The following is an 18,188-nucleotide window of genomic DNA, read 5'->3' as shown; positions in this document are numbered from 1 at the left end:
AATAAATAAACCAAATAATGTATGGGTGAGATTTTCATGTGAATAATAATAGTTGCCAGTTCTTGAATCCTTACTATAAGCCAAGGATTATATTAGATATTATTCCATTGACATCATTTCGTTTAACTCTTTTCACAACTTTATAAAGCAGGTGTTATTATCTCTATAGCGGGGAAGATGAATAAACTGAAGTTAGTGAAGTTAATAACATGCACAAGGATACACCTAAGTGAGCAGTAGCAGTGGGGACCTAGGTTTGTCTGATCCCAGAATTTCTATGACCTTCAGGCAAAACAGTTGTTAAGGTGGGGTGGGGGTGGGGGGGATACAAGCAATGACTTGATATTGGGAGAACTTTTGGTTTATAGAATAAAACTTGCTTAGGCACTTTGATCACTGAAAGGTCCTTCTGACCAGATATAACTGAAGAGTGGCTTTCTTAGACAAAAGTCCAACGGGTGTAAATATAGAAAATCTGTACTTATGAGTTATTCTATCTAGTGAGAATTTATCTTACAAAAGGATTCTTAGCTTTAAGGATTTCACTGACAATAAAGTTATAGTCACTTGTAGTGATACATTTTAAATGATTTCACTTACCAAAATAAGATATAACTTACTAGAAATTGCCTATTACTCAGGCTGAAGTCATATTCCAATTAGCCAGACTCTACTTATGCACATACAACTGTGTTGCCATCTAGTGGTTGGGCTGATACCTCATTCATATTATTTAGTAAACAATTACTGATCAAATACCCCAAGTATCAGGTAGTATTCTAGAAAAGCAAAGGTATAAATAAGGCTTCATCCCTACTCTCAAGTAGTTCACAATGCAAAGTTATAGGATCAGTGGATACAAACGTGAAAAAGAGAATTTGGTGAAACATTTCAGAAAGAAATGACGTTCGTTTCAAATGGAAAAAAATTAAAAATAGCAAATTCCTGTCTGTTTCCACATTCTGTACAGGTTGCCGTAAGCATAGGCGTGATCCCAACAGCATGTTTGTACTAGCCCTAGTGTTAAGTCTCCTCCCTGTTTTCTGAAGTTGAAGTTCTGTTAGCGGAGTTTGTGTGAGTCCCTTAGAGAACCTGATTTTATTTTACCTTATCAAAATAATACAAACCGCTACATTTAACATTCTATTCTCAGACTTAAAAAGACACTACCACTAGGTATATCTCCGTCTTACCCATGAGAGGGCAGTAGAATACATACATGGTAATTCATTTATTAAACCCATAGAAACCCACTCAGATTTGGCTTCATAATTGATATGTGTAATCAATCTGCCTCATTTTTGCCAAATAATCTTCTTGAGTGCAAAGTCTGAACTCTGAAATAAATCTGAATGTTGAAATAAAATTCAAATCCACACTCTTCTAGACCAACATTTCATCTTAGACGACTTTTGGGAAGTTTTCTAAATATGTAAGAACTTGGGGGGGGGGGGAGGGGAGAAGAGTTGCCCATAAAGATCACTGTTCAAAATTTACTACAAACAATACATTTATTTCCTCATTGAGTCAGATTTTTACAATGTCTTGTCAAGACTTTTTTTCCCCATCATAGAAGGCAACTCCTGTATCACTTGTCCACAACTCAGGGTTTCAGGATGGTTTGGGACATTCAGCTTTTACTGCTGTGGCTAAATTGGCTTGTGACAGTCATCGGCGACGTGTAACCAAACACCTCTCTTTCTGGCAGGCTTCTATTTTGGTACCTCTCTGTGAACAGATGTGGGAAGAGTTTGGGCACCAGACCCAAGAGGCTCCGGTGGAGTGGGCGGGATGGGGAGGGGCGCGGCGGGTGGGGCTGTTAGCGAGCGCCTGGGAAACAGGCTCAACGCATCCTCGCCCCGCAGCTTTAGTGAAACTGGGTGCTGCCCGCGGTAGGCGCAGCGCCCTGCACATACCTGAGCGGGAGCGTGTTGCAGGCGTAGTGCTTCTGCATGTGTCACCACCGGGCGTGGGGCCGACCTCGGGCTCTGGGCGTATCAAAGGCTTCCCTGCTCTGGGATTTCAAGCCTCCGGTGTTCGGAGCGTTACTTGCAACTACGTTTCAAATTAGCACCGCACTGCAATCGCCCGGGACATGTGCTCCTTGAGCTCCGCCACAGAAACGGTGGCCCCGGGCCGACTGCGCCCGGCGGCAGGAGACTACGCCCAGGGTTTCCTTGAGCGAGGTGCCCTTTGGATCACCTGTAGCCGCGAAGTCGTGTAAAGTTCGGGTCCGTCCCGGAGGGGCCGGCCCGCAGGCACAGCGAGGGCCCCGCAACTTTGCAAGAGGCCCCGGCTGGACGACAGTGGCGACGGTCGCCAGCTGCTGGGGCCGCCGCCGTCGCGGCACCGAGGTCCCGGGCAGGGTCCCGGCCCGTGCGCGGACCAGAGCGGGGGCGGTTCCCCTACCGACGGAGCTTGGCAACGCCGGGGGCGGGCCGAGCGTGAGGGATGGAAACAGCAGCCAATCAGAAACCTGTTTGGCCGGGCAGGGGCGGGGCCTTCGGCCGGGGCCTGCGGGGGCGGGACGGAGCCGACCCGAGTGGGACAGACGGGACTGAGCGCCTCCACTGAGGAGAGGACGGGAGCCGCGCAGCCCGGCCGCGGGGGCGGCGTCGGGGCCCAGGGCAGGTAGGAGCGGGGGCTTCGAATCGGGGCCGCGGGGGGTGTCGGCCCCGACCCGGCTGTCTCGGCACCTCCCGGGCCTCGAGGGACGCGCGGGTGTCCGGCCCCCGAGGACGCGAGTTTGGGGCGCTCCGCCTGTCGCCCGCGGTGGTTGTGGCGGAGCCGGGGCTCAGGGCCAGCTCGCCGCTCTCCTCGGGGGCGCGGGGACCGTCGAGGCGGCAGCGGTCGGGGGGGGGGGGGGGGGGAGGCCTGCGGGGAGAGAGGGAGCGCCCCGCGTGCGGGAGGAAATGCGGGGCCTCGTCCAGGAGGAGCCGGTTTCAACGTCGGCAGAGGTAGACCAGGGGCTTCAAAATAAAGTTGTGTGTTTTGGTTCTTACCAGAATCCGACTCGCACAACAGCAAAAGCCAAGTCGGTTTTGATGTTAAAATCTGCCAATGGGACATCGACGAGCTTCTGAGTAACCAGAGTAGCCGCAGATGATGAGATGATGAGTCAAGGGCCGGAGCCTTGGCCAGGACCCATGGACCACATGTGGCGTAGACCTCGGTCAGGGTGACTTCTCTGGGCCTCCTTGCCTTGGCTGTAAAACCGGGGTGCTCATGCCTAGGGGTATCCCGAGGGTCCAAGGAGATGAGAGTATTCTACCAACGTTAGGTATTGTTATTGGGCTGTGCACCAGCCTCCTGCACATTGACCAATTGCCAGACACATAGTAGGAACTCTGTAAACCTTTACCCTAAAAGCTAGTGATGGACCTACAGTGTTTTAGATAAAATCCTGAATCTGTTTACTGTGTAGATAAATGCTTCAAGCCCATTTCCCACTTTGTTTGAAGTGTGGTCCATGTTTAACTGACGAATGAATTTTTCTAGAATAGCACATGTTATCTATGCACTGCTCCTAAATCATTTACCGTGAAGCAGTGGATGGCTGTAGTTTCAGTTACCTGGGAAAGTAAGCTGGGAGTGTTGCTTCACATCAAGACTTTGATTTGTTTTTTTTAAGAGTTAAGTCCTCCCAAACAAAATTGATGTGTGGCTGTGTTTTTTTTGTAAGGGCGTTATTATAGACATTTGCATTCTTCTCTATGGGCTTGAGGGATTTAAGAGGGAGACCGGAAATAAAACAGGGACTAGCAGTTTGTAACCAGCAGACTTTTACCGGGGATACTTCTGGGCGTGTTCTGAATTAGTTTCCCAGGCAGAAACCAGGAAATGTAGTAATTGTGTTTCTTGGCCTTTATTAAATTTTTTGTGTTGAACCTGGCATGGATTTTTTTTTTAAATGCAGATATAAAGGAAGAATTTTTTTTCTGATGTGACAATAAGCAGTTATCTAAAGTTGGAAATTATATTTTAAATGATCTGTAATGAATCATATAACAGATGAGGATTTTAGATCATGGAATACCAAGATCAAATTAAATGGAGAAATAAAAAGGGAAGGTCCTAATGAATAGAATTTTGTGTTGCTTTAAATGTTTACATGTTTCAAAGGTTCAGTGAAGATGAATGTCTTGAAACTATTTTAAAAATAGTTTTAAATACATTCTCCATATATAAATATAAACTCCATATATAAATTTTGCTGTGATATATAACTTGTGGGTATTGGAAGCTTGGAGCCTTACATTTACATTATTTATGGAGCACCTGTTATATTCCAAGGCACAGCTTGAGCACTTACCTTGTATACTATTCATGTATGGGCAGGATATAATTCTTTATCTTGGATATTGATGTGCTAAAATCAATCTAACAACTGGGCTAAAATAAGTTCCGAGAAAGTTGGTTTTAAAACTGGTAACAACACCCACCAGCATTAATCGGGACCTACTCTGAGCCAGGCAGTGTTCTAAATTCTTCCCGTGCATTAGCTGATTGAATTCTTACACAGCACCATGAGGGGTATTATTATTATGAGCTCCTTGCTCAAAGACACAGAGAAGTTGAGTAACTTGCCCATATCAAGCAGCCTAGGTAGCAGAGCTAGGATTCAAACCAAACAGATGAGCTCCCCCAAATCCTGATCTTACCCTCTGCACTAGACTGAGTTTCCAATTCTGTGAGTGAGTTACAAATGAAATCCAGTGGGTATTTAAAAGAGTTCTGCAAAGAAAGTCTTCAAAAAGAAGGAAAGAAAAAGATAGGGAGAGAATAGAAACTGGTATTGCAAGATGCAGACTGAAGTCACGTTCAAGCTACAATTTAATTATACTTGGCATATAAGAGCATTTTTCCCCCCTGGTGAATGACGTGGGATTCTTTTTGTTTCTAGGTTCTCAGTCCTTCAGTCACTACAATTATGGCATCATCTTAATAATGTGAGAGGTGATTATTTTTCAATAAGAAGTTTAAAATGTCTGTTCTTGGACCATGAGTTAAATGTTAGATTGAGGAAAAGAAAATGCTTCCCTAACTTCAAGAAGCTTATAACCAGACATGTAAATAAGTCCCTACAATTTCAGTGTGATAAGAGTTAAAACAGAGATACAGAGTTTACTGGGAACATTGATTAGGAAAAACAATGCTATATATGGGAGGAGGGTTAGAGAGGAGATATCATATTTGAATTTGGCTCTGAAGGATGAGCAGGAGTTTGCCAAGTTGGAAAAGGGAACAGAAGACAATAGCTGAAAATCAGGAATATTAAAAGTATGTGGACGCCTGGGTTGCGGGCTCAGTCCCCAGTAGGGGGCATGCAGGAGGCAACTGATCAATGATTCTCTCTCACCATTGATGTTTCTCTCTCTCTCCCTCTCCCTTCCTCTCTGAAATCAATAAATATATATATTTTTTTTAAAAGTATGTGGGCCTGGCTGGCGTGGTTCAGTTGAGCATCTATCTACCTATGAACCAGGAGGTCACGGTTCGATTCCCGGTCAGGGTACATGCCCGGGTTGCAGGCTCAATCCCCAGTGTGGAGCATGCAGGAGGCAGCTGATCAATGATTCTCTCTCATCATTGATGTTTCTGTCTTTCTCGCCCTCTCCCTTCCTCTCTGAAATCAATGCAAACATATATATATATTTTAAAGAATATGGTATGTTTGAGTGTTGTAATTTACTGTCACTAAGATCAGACTGTATGGTGAGTGGTTGGGCTAGAGCAGATGGTGCCTGGAAATAAGAAATGGCAGAGCTTGGTTGCTCATCACATTAGGACCACTGAAACTGCTAGAACTTAGGTTCAGTGTGGGATTTCAGTGCCTCTCATTTGGAATAGATTTGTCCATCTTGGCAAAATGTAAAGGTAGTTTTAAGACTTGGAAGTACAGGACATATTATAAAACAGTATACAAATTAGGTAAATAAAAAGTTATGACTCAGAAAAAGAGAGAAAAGAAGTCTGCTGGTGCCATGTGGTGAAGAGCCTTTGCATCATGCTAAGGACTTTGGACTTGATTCTAAAAACAATGGAGAGCCAGTGAAGGACTGTAAGTAATTAGGAAAGATAACATGGTGGTGGTATGGTGTGGAGGCTGGGTAGGATGGAGGGAGATAAGTTAGAAGGCTATTGCTATTGAGATAGATAAGAGAAGATAAGGGCCTGGAGTAGGAAAATAGCAGAGATGAAGAGGAGAGGACAGATAATGAAATGTAGAATTTACAGGGATTAAAAACTGATTGGCTTTGAAGGTGAACAGAAAAGTAAACAACTTAGCTTCTCAGCTTGGGAATCTGTGGATAGAAGAACATGTTTTGTTTTGTTTTGTTTTAAATGTGAGAGGAAGGTAACCATTTCAGTTTTGAACATGCTGAGTTTGAAGTGTATGCAACATGCAGTTGGAGATGTCAAGAGAGGATCCATAGCCCGGAAGGGAGGCTGAGATTGGTGATTCAGAGTTTGAGTTGCACAGTAAAATGTCATTGAAGCCCTAAGAACAGACAAAATTGCTCGGGGAGTACATATGGAATTAGAAGAGAGGAATAGAAGGGGATGTTTATTTATTTATGCTAATTTCATCTTACACATTGTGATTATAAAGCAATAAAATGGGTTTTAATGGAAGGTTAACCCCTTTTACATCCAAATGAATTCTGTTCTTCCCCCCCCCCCCCCACACACTTCCTTTATTGATTACAGAGAGGATGGGAGAGGGAGAGATAGAAACATCAATGATGAGAGAGAATCATTGATCGGTTGCCTTCTGCACGCCCCACACTGGGAATCGAACCCACAATCCGGGCATGTACCCTGACTGGAGAATCGAACCATGATCTCCTGGTTCACAGGTTGACACTCAACCATTCAGCCCATACCAGATGGGCTGAATCCTGTTCTTTTAAAATTTCGTTTAGGCTTTACTCATTTATTCCAAAAGTATATTGCCCAAAATATTATTGGAGTTTCTCTTTGTAAAAAAAACAACAACTTTATAGCAAATTCACAGCCATTCAAGAAAGTAGATATTCCCATTTTGTTATAGAATTATTTTTTCCTCTACTGTACTTTCTATTTTCATGCTTATATAGCCTATTTATCTTAAATCAAAGCTACAAAAGCATATGGTATATAGCTCTTGGAAGTGAGAAATAGTGCTCTTTTAAAAAAGAAATCTTTGCCTCCCATAAATTTAGATTATCAATAACTGCTAGTTGATTCATCTTAATAACCAATCTTATTCAATCTTGGCTCCAAATAGCTTAGGTGTTTCTAAAATTCATTCTCATCCTCAAAGAAGGAAGGTTTGCCACCACAAATGAGACTCAAAAGAATGTGTTATGTATGGCTTTGAAGGCATTTTCAAAAAAGGAATTTCAAAAATATTTTCCCAATTTGTGGTCTCATTAGTATAAGTGTAATATCTTCTAAGGCAAGGACTGGCAAACTTTCTGTAAAGGGCAGATGGTAAGTATTTTAGACTTTATGGGCTATACAGTCTCTGTCGCATCTACCCAATTCTGCCAAAAGAGAGCCATAGACAATACTTAAATGATTGAGCATGTGTTGAGTTCCAATTAAAGTTTATTTATGGACACCAAAATTTGGATTTCATATAATTTCCACATGTCATGAAATATTATACTTCTTTGATTGTTTTTCCAATTATTTAAAAACTAGAGGCCCAGTGCATGAAATTCGTTCACAGGTAGGGTCCCTACTGGCTGCCAGCTACTGGCCGGGCCTTCCTTCATTTCGTGCCGCCCCTGGTGGTCAGTGCATATGATAGCTATCGATCGAACTCCCAGTTGGCCGAATTCCCCAGGGGACACTTTGTATATTAGGCTTTTATATATATAGATGTGAAAACCTCAGAGGGTGTGCAAAAACAGGTGGCCAGATTTGGCCTAGAGGTGTAGGCCTTACTCTGCTGTCCCTATCCTAAGGAGTGTTCTTCCGAGTACTTGAATTTCTAAGTTTAGTTTTTCAAAAATGGTTATTCAGAGTTATATCTCCTATTTCTAAATTCTAGTACATTTCGTAAGACATCTGAAAATGTTTCATTCATCCTCCATTTCTTGGAGAGTGAGTGAAAAATGTTTCCTTCACTGGTTTGGAACCTGAGATACAGAGAAATAGATTGACTTCTGCATTGTCAGAATAAAAAATAGGTTTGAAAATACTTTTCAATATTCAGTACTCCTTTCTGAACCTGTAAATCAGCGATCTTTTTGCCTTGGTGGAAGTGTCGACATTGAAAGCTGGGTGGAATAAAAGACCAGAAAGTGAGTGTCCTGCACTGGCTCCCAGAGGGTTGGGCAGGATGAAATCTCTTGTTTTTTTCCTCTCTGACGTGAATGAATACTTTTCATCCTAAGGAAAAGAAAACATGAAGTTTTTCTTTACTTCCTGGGCATTGTAGCAGGTTATCTGATGGAAGGATGAAGTAAATGATGGTGAGATAAGAGGAATTTTAAAGGACTTTTTCCCCTCTAGCTATCCCTTGCACTTCCTATTTTTGAGGAGGAAATTCAAGATATTGTTTTCCTTATAAATCTTAGATTCCTGGTTGGCAGCCTGAAAATAGCAGTTTTAGCATTAAGTTCAGGCAGTACTGATTCATTTATACTGGTTAAAGATTATTATTTATGCTCTACTTTTTAAAGCTAGATATTTGACTTTCATGGTGTTCATAGCAGTGATAAATGTTTACAGCTGAGGACATAAAAGAAAATTATTAGTTTTCCTTCGAAGTTTAAATTCATAGAAATGGCATATTTGTAGATTGTTTCTGTGTGGATGTTAACATTTAGGACAGATTGGGGTAGCTATGTGTGTGGGGGGATACATGTGTTTTATTCTTGCTGCTACTTCAAAGAAATGTGCATTTTTCTCTCTCTTTTTCCATTGGAGTAAAATACAAACAAAACACTCCAGCTGTCTAGGATATTTTTGAATTGGTTACTTAGCAGTAGGAAGCATAATGTCGTATTTAAATGTTTATCTGTATTCTCTGATACTCTGATTAAATAAGAGTCTATTAAGGCTGATGACAAGAGGGCCTGCTGGGAGGAAATGACACCGTCTGCTCTGCAACAGTATTTGCTGCAAATCCTCTTCCCTGGTCCCTAGGACACTGTCAGGGGTGCCATGGAACAAAGGAGGAAGATTATGTGAGGTAGAGTGATGGGCCATTTGAGCATGATCATAATTCTATGGGTATTATTACGCAGTTAATTTATATTAACCTAAGTCAAGGTCAAGCAAAATGTAGCCAAATTTTATCTGCTGTTGGTAAAAATAGTGAGATGCTATCTAAGCAAGGCTTATTTTTGAACTTTAAATGCATTCATCAAGTGCAATATTGTTAAGAGGTCAGTGATCATTGTACTTTAAATGCAAACTAGTTCAATTTGCCCTTAAAATTTATTGTTTAATTTGAAGACAGCACAGAGGTAAAATAAAATACAGAACCATGTCCAATAGCTGCATCTGGAAGTACAGAAATGTTGAGGAAATAGTGGCTTGAGAAAAAGTATAAGACTTTTAATGAAGATTATTTGAAATATGGGTTTATCAAATGTGTAAAACCTGACTAAAATGACAGACTCCATGTATTAGTATTAATGTTGCAAATGAAAGTTTAAAATCTTTAAAATTAAAAATGATTATTAGAAACATAGCATAAGCCCTTTCAAATATTTTCAAAGAAAGAAAAGAATATGAAATTATCTCCCTTTATAGGAAATTGAAAAAGATTCATGATTGTTAATTGCATGTCAGTGGCATAAGAGAAAATGGCTACATATCTCTTGAAAAAAGTATTTGTCTAGAATGAATGGATGTTATGTTTATGATTTTTGATGATAAATCGGCTAAAAATGAAAAATTGCACCTCTTAATGATACCATGCCTCTGTTCTGTACCATTTGGGACTTCTCTACGGTGCTTATACTATGCCTGTAGTATGGTGCAGATTTCACAGTCTAAATTGATTAGACCACTGATATTATAAGTTACACTCTGCTTTTAGTTTGTTAAATATAGTGCCAAGGTAATAAGGAGGATTTTCTGTGCTGTTTAAATTTAACCACAGTAGTATGTGCTAATTACAGAATTTTTGAAACTTTTAAAAATAATTTTAAGTAATGGAATAGAAATTTTGATTACAAAACAGAGAGAAATTATTTTATTTGTTGTTGTTGTTTTTTGTTTTCCTTATCAAAGGATATTTTTTCCATTGATTTCTTAGAGAGAATGGAAGGGAAGGGGAGAGACAGAGAGAAACATCGATGTGAGAGAGACACATTGATTGGTTCCCTCCCACAGGCACCCCAACCAGGGACCAGGGCCAGGACGGAGCCTGCAACAGAGATACGCGCCCTTGACCAGAATCCAACCTACGACCCTTCAGTCCGCAGGCTGATGCTCTAACCACTGAGAAAACCAGCTAGAGCAGGAGTTATTTTAAACATTGTTTGAAGCTGCTGATAATAGTACACCCCCCCCCCCCCCCCGCCAAGGCTTTCACTGTGTTTTATTGAGTATTTCCTAAAAGCACCCTTTCCATACTCAAGGAGAGGGCGGAAGACAGGCAGGCAGGCAGACAATAGTCAAAGCAATACAACTGATAGTGCAGGCATCCTCCAGCTTTCGTCTGTGTGTCCAGGGCAGTGGGACCACTGGTCTTTGGCAGAAACAGTAAGCTGGGCATGAGTGAACACATTATTCCAAGGGCTTAGAGCGCTCTTTGGAATGACTGTTTTATGGATCTCTAAGCTTTGGTATGCATAGAACACCCTCGGGATATCATGGATATAATGAAAAATACTAGAAGTTATTCAATATATTAAAGGAGGCTTGCTGAGTATCCACGTTGTAAAATATTTTATTCAGAGCTAATTATACCTACTTACTGTCTGATAGTTAAGAGATGAGGAGCTAAGCTGATTGTGTGAATCTAGAATTTTTCTGGTTGAGACGCATTCTCATTTGGCAGGTATTTCCAATATTTTTTAATAACAAAATTTCAACATTAAGCTGATATTTTTTCCTTCTGCTTTCCCCTCACTTTTATTTTGGACATCTTTCCATATCTACACACAAATCTCTACCTCCTTCTTTTTAATCCTTGCATAATATTCAACCAGGGTGCTCGGTTTGGTTGAGTAGTTCGTGTGTTACACATCGGTACCCAGCTGAAGGGCTGGAACCCAGCCGAAGGTCTGCTTGTCGGTTCAGTGTGCCAGGCTGGCCCTTCCCACAGGGATCCTCTCCTCACCCCACTCTGGCTCTGACCACCCGCACCAGCCTGGCTGCCCCTCATTCTGCTCAGGCACTAACATCCTCGCCAGGCTGCCCCTCTATGGGGCTGCCCTCTTCACCCTGTTTGGGTCCTGACAGCCCACACCAGCATCCCTCTTACACAGATGCTCTCCTTACTCCTGCTCTGGTGCTCTGACACCCTGCTCTGGGCCCTTGTGGTCCTTAGCATCAGGCTGGGATGCCTGCCTTACCCTCTTCCACCCAATGGCTTTAGGCTGTTTGTTGTCCAGGGGACGAGGTGTAACAATTTTGACCTAAATAATAACTTGGATTATTTCTTTTTTTTAAAAATATATTTTATTGATTTTTTACAGAGAGGAAGAGAGAGGGATAGAGAGTTAGAAACATCAATGAGAGAGAAACATCGATCAGCTGCCTCTTGCACATCCCCTACTGGGGATGTGCCCGCAACCAAGGTACATGCCCTTGACCGGAATCGAACCTGGGACCCTTCAGTCCGCGGGCCGATGCTCTATCCACTGAGCCAAACGGGTTTCGGCTTGGATTATTTCTTAATGATATTATTGGGCCTGAGGGTAAAAACATTGCAGGCCTAATTCTTCATGTGTTTTATTTTAAGTAGTAATTTGAGAGTCCAGGGATGTTTAATAACTATGTAAATGCAGTTTTATTTTCTGTTGCTTTTATATTGTCAAGTGAGATAAAATAGCCAATGAATGTATACTTTAGGGATGTGATTTGAAAACTTGAGAAATCTGTCTTCTGGCTTTTTAGCTTTAGAATGAGATAGGAAGTTACACTGTAGAATTGGATATGAATGTATGTATTTAGGAGAGCCTGCTATGTCTCTAGTTTTAAATCCTTGAAAAGTGCATCTTTTTATATAACAGTAAAAAGAAAGCCGGATACAATTACATATACACTATAATTGCAGCTGTGTAAAAATATGCTTATGAACTAAGACAGGAAGGAAATATACCAAAATATACCAGTGATTATGCTGAACATGGTAGACATAAATATTTTTCCTAGTTTTCTTTCTTTTCCAAATTTATAAAATGTATTACTTTATGACTTTTAAAGCTTTTAAAAAATTGCTTCTTTTTAGTTTCTGGAAAATGTTTTTAACCTTTGAACACTCAAGGAAGTAAGAATTTTGTTGCCTTTCCACCCCCACCACCCTAATGTTTTCCTAAGGAGAATTTAGCCAAGTCTGAGTTTGTGATTTGAAAACTAGGTTACTTTAAAGTTATTCAAAGCTATTTGGGAAGCTGAAAAATTCTGAGTTGGGTCAGTTATTTCTTTCTTTAGAGGGTGGTTTAAAAAGCATAATTGAATTAAAAGATTAAGATGAACTTCATCTAGAAGGCATTCAGGCGGCCAATAGGCACATGAAAAGATGTTCTACCTCACCAATCATAAGGAAAATGTAAATCAAAACCACAATACTTGTTAGAATGACTGTTGTCAAAAAGAAAAGAAATAGTAAGTGTTAGCAAGGATGTGGAAAAAAGAGAACCTTTGTGTACTGTTGGTGGGAATATAGATTGGTGCAGCCACTATGGAAAATAGTATGGAGGTTCCTCAAAATATTAAAAATAGAACTACCATATGGTCTGGCAGTTCCACTTTCAGATGTTTATCCAAAACAAAAGCACTAATTCAAAAAGATATTTGCACCCCATTGTTCATTACAGCATTATTTATAATAGCCAGGATATAGAAACAACCTAAGCATTCATAGATAGATGAATGCATAGGAAATACAAGATCTATCTATCTATCTATCTATCTTGCCACTTGTGACAGCATAGGTGGACCTCAAGGGCATTATGCAAAGTGAATAAGTCAGACAAAAAAGACAAATACCATATGATCTCACTTATATGTAGAATCTAAAATATAAAGAAAAAAAACAAGGTCATAGATATAGAGAACAGATTGGTGGTTGCCAGGGGTGGGTGGGATAGGTGGGGGTAGGTGTGGGGGGGGGGGTAGGAGGGCAGTGGCAAAATGGGTGAAGGAGGTCAAAAGGCACAAACTTCTAGCTGTAAAATAAATAAGTCACGGGATATAATGTAAAGCATGGTGACTATGGCTGATAATACTGTATTGCATATTTGAAAGCTGATGAGATTAAATCTTATAAATCCTCATGACAAGAAAAAAAAGGAAAAAATTTTGTAACTATGTATGTTAACAGATGTTTAACTAGATTTATTGTGGTGACCATTTCACAATGCCATACAAATATTGAATCATTATGTTGTAGACATGGAACTAATATAAATATTATATGTCAATTATACCTCAATAAAAGGTAAGTTTTAATTATATAGTTACTAACATTGCATTAATATAATAAAATTGTTTTTAAACAGTTGTTTTTAAAGTTAATTTTACATGTAATTTCCCACATTGTAGCATTTTGTAAAACCTCCTCTTTTGCTGAAACATTTAATCGAACTGTCATACTTAAGCAGTCTTTAAAATTTAGCTCTGAGTCAGCTCTTTTTATCCCCACAGCTGGGAGTCATCAGTCCCCATGTCCCTCCTACTTCAGGACACATGCTCAGCACTCTGGTTATCTTCCAATCTCTTGGTTTGAGGTGGGCAGGAAGTACCTCCTCATTTTCCCTTGGGAGACACACACACACACACACACACCACCTAGTTTCTTTAAAGAAGTCCTCTCTATTGTCTCTTGTAATTCTTACAATTAACAAATTGTCATTCTCATGTACTCTTGACACGGCTAATGAACCGATGCCAGCAGAGCCAGTTTGGGGCTACCCCACTTTGTAATCCTTGCACTTCTCTTTAGAATATGGAAGTATTTGACTCCTATTGTTTTGATTTTTGGCCTTTGAGGCCCCTGCTGAAACTCAGAGAGGACAGGAAAAGTTGCAGTTGACATCCTGTTATATTAGCTGATATTATTGTTATGTCTACCCACGAGCAAGTAATAATACCTAGTGGTTAAAAGCACAAGCTTTGGAGGGAAGCGGAACTAAGTTTGTATTACCTTGAGTAACTTAACCAGTTCAGCCTCCGCTTCCTCATTCACAAACTGAGAATTAAGTGAATAATGAAAGTAGGTTCTAACTAAGCACAGTTCTTGGCACATGCAAACATTTAATAAATAATTATCATCATTTAAAATGTCACATTACTATGCAAACATACCTCTTCTGCAAACTCCTGGGTTTTTTTCTCTTTATATTTTATTTGCTGAAAATATTTGAATAGTAGTGGTTAGGTTCTGTGGCTGATCAGAAATATGTAAGAACTGAACTCGCTTGAGAGGACTGAATTGACCTCAGTCACAGCATTAGATAACATTAAATACTCGATTGTTAAATTATAGCCTTATTTATGGCAGAGGAGCAGTGATGTGGATAATGGACCATATCATTTGATTATTTGGAAAATAATTTTTTTAAACTTTGGGGTTGTAATTTTCACTTTTTGAAAGTACCTTTCTAGCCGAAACCGGTTTGGCTCAGTGGATGGAGCGTCGGCCTGCGGACTGAAAGGTCCCAGGTTCGATTCCGGTCAAGGGCATGTACCTTGGTTGCGGGCACGTCCCCAGTGGGGGGTGTGCAGAAGGCAGCTGATCGATGTTCCTAACTAACTCTCTGTCCCTCTCTCTTCCTCTCTGTAAAAAAATCAATAAAATATATTAAAAAAAAAAAAAAGAAAGTACCTTTCTAAATTTATTTTTCTTAGTTAAATTTAGTTGAATATCTTTAAAATGTTAGTATTTGGTAAAACATTACTTTATAGGCTAGCTGGATTAAACTAGTCTTATGTAGTGAAGTGATTATGTTTCAGTCCAAGGATGTGCTTTAATAGTACTAATGAGCATATATGTTATATATAACAGGGATTCTATTATAAGAAAATTAGTTTGCATTCCCTTCACAAACATTGTCTAATACAATAGTCCCCCCTAATCTGTGGGAGTTTTGTTCCAAGCCCCACAATGGACACCTAAAACTGTGGATAGTACCAAACCCTGCGGATACTATGTTTTTTCCTATACATACATACCTATAATAAAGTTTAACTTATAAATGAGGCACAGTAAGAAACTAACAACAATAACCAATAATAAAATAGAACAATTATAATATTCTAGAGGCCTGATGCACGAAGATTCGTGCAAGAATGGGCCTTCCTTCCCCTGGCTGCCAGCACTGCCTTTGCTCTGGTGGGAGCTGCCTTTCCGCTTTCCCACGCTGCCCAGAGGCCCAGAGCAGCTGGGGTGGTTTGGAACGCCTGCTTCCCGCCCCACCCCTGGGCACTCGGCTCCTGCATATGCAAATTAACCCACCATCTTTGTTGGGTTAATTTGAATACTCACTCCTGATTGGCTGGTGGGTGTTATGGTCCATTAGCATGTTATTCTTTTATTAGTGTAGATACTAGTAATAGCAGTTATGTGCACGTGATCTTTCTCTCTCAAAATACCTATTGTACTATACTCACCCATCTTGCATTGAGTGAGATGATACAATATCTACCTGATGAGATGAAGTGAGGTGAATGACATAGGCATTCTGACATAGTGTTAAGGCTGCTATTGACCCGATGATGTGTCTGAAGGGGTGGGGGGGTCATCGAGCCACGAAGATGTCATGTTTTCATCCACAAATTTAATGCCTTTTCCATCTTAGGAACTAATTGTGCACTGTGGCCATATTTTTTGCAGTTTGAGATGCGACAGCAAAAGTAGTACAAATTTCTTTCCCTTCTTCACAATTTCATGGTAGAAGATTCATTCTTGCTGGAGATCTTAGCAACTGCAGCATATGATTTTTGTTCTTTCCTTTTGAAGTCGAGAACTTTCGCCTTTTGACACAAAGGAAGCACTTTATGTATTCTCTTCAGCATATCTAAATTGCCAGTATCACTCTTGTGCTTTAGGGCCATTATTAAGTAACATAAGGATTACTTGAGCACAAGCACTGGGATACCACAATTGATCTGGTAACTGATAGGGCTACTGCATGACTAACAGGTGGGTGGTGTAAACAGTATGGATACGCTGGATGAAGGGATAAATCATGTCACAGGCAGGACAGAAAGGGATGGCATGAGATTTCATCACACCTCTCAGAACAGTTTGCAATTTTAAACGTTTGACTTGTTTATTTCTGGAATTTTCCATTGCATATTTTCAGATGGCAGTTGACTGTAAGTAACTGAAACCATGACAAGTGAAACCATAGCTAAGGCGGAATATTTAGCAGAAAGCAGGTGATTTAGACACCAGCTGACTTCCGGCTTGAACAATCAGCAGAATTTTAGAGATTTGAACAATGTGGATTATCATCTGATAGATCAACTAGATATTCATTATCTAAATTTGACTGTAAGAGTGCCCACTGTGCAAACTAAATGGTTCTTTTCCTCTTTGGCCAGAACAATAAGATTTTTGTTGTTGTTAATTCTCACCCCAAAATTAATTTTTTCATTAATTTTTAGAGAGAGTGGAAGGGAGTGGGGGAGACAGAGAGAGAAAAATTGGTTGCCTCCTGAACCTAACCAGCTAGGGTCAGAATAATAAGATTTTATATCTGTTTTGCTACATCTCTGTCTTATCTATTGATGGAACATTTTCATACCTTTCACATAAAAAATCAAATGTGTATCCCAAAGAAATGTCTAGGTTTATAAAGGAGACATGTATGACAAGGCATGAGTTGCTAGGAGCTTGGTCCCTGTATTCAATATAGAAATCAGACGATAATTTTTAGTACACGAAGCACTCTGTGAATCTAATTTCCAAGTCTACATTGGTCTCTGCTGAAGAGTCTGCTGCCACATTCCTAGGGATTTTGGATTTTTCTACAAATTCTGATATAAACTTGGTTCACTTAGTAATATAAGAAGTTTGTTTGGGAAGTTAGTTGCTTTTGTACTTTATTTAAGGCCTGTTTCACCAGTGGCCCATATGGCCTCTTAGGACTAGTGCTTCTGGAAATGGTACCATTTATAGTAGCCATACCTAGATTGTCTCTAAACTAGATTACTAAAAAAACAAACAAAAAAAAACCCACAAAAATAATAAATAAATAAACTATATTACTAGCTGGAACACCCTCTGATTCCAACTTTGACTCCTGCAACTTGTCTTGCTGACATGTTACATTCCAACACCAAATAATTTGCATCAGCTAGTAGTTTAAAACTAGATTAGAGTTACACAGAGTTCAAATACCACCAGACTTGTTTCTTGGCTGTGTAACTGTAGTCAAATTACTTAATCCTTCTTAGCCTGCTTCCTTATCTATAAAACGATTCTTATCTATATAATGAGCATTTGTTGGAATATTCCTTGGCTCCCATCTCTCTGAGACTTGAGTCAGGTGCAGATACTCTACAGCAGTGAGGTGTTCCATCCTATTTCACCCCAAAAGGCAGTCATCTGCAGACTAGAGCTCTTGAAATCACCTATGCAAATCCATCACCATTTTAAATATCCAGTAGATAGCACTCTTTCCACCATATGCCAAGATTCTGATCAATCTTGATCATTACGGCTCCCCGCATCCCCTGCCAAGAGGTTCTCCGGATGTGATAATGCTTACTGAGCAATCACTATGAGCCAGGTGTAGTTCTACTCACTTTACCAATATTAACCCATCTAATACCTGTAATAGCCCATGAGGTGAATACTATTGTTATTCTCAATTTGAAGAGGAAGAAACAAGGCACAAAGAGGTTAAGTAGCTGATACATCTCTTAGCACTCACTGCCAAGGAGACAGAGGTATTTATTCTATGAGGTTGTTGAGGGTTAAATATGAAATTATGTAAATAAAGTGTTTAAGACAGTTCCAGGCATATAAAACCTGATCAATAAATGATAGCTACTGTTAATTACTT

General features: G+C 40.2%; 1 protein-coding gene across 1 annotated transcript in view; it reads left to right on the top strand.

The window, feature by feature from the left end:
* Positions 1-2,521: 2,521 nt before the first annotated feature.
* The window catches only part of DENND2C (DENN domain containing 2C), a 52,099-nt gene continuing 36,432 nt past the window's right edge, over positions 2,522-18,188 (top strand). The window contains exon 1 of the mRNA XM_079760496.1: positions 2,522-2,631. The gene's annotated coding sequence lies outside the window, so the exon portion shown is untranslated. The remainder of the gene's footprint in view (positions 2,632-18,188) is intronic.

The sequence above is a fragment of the Cnephaeus nilssonii genome (genome assembly GCF_951640355.1).
Source record: "Cnephaeus nilssonii genome assembly, chromosome: 21".
Classification (NCBI taxonomy): Eukaryota; Metazoa; Chordata; class Mammalia; order Chiroptera; family Vespertilionidae; genus Cnephaeus; species Cnephaeus nilssonii.
Note: the sequence above shows the minus strand (reverse complement) of the source record. Positions and strands in the feature narration are given on the sequence as shown.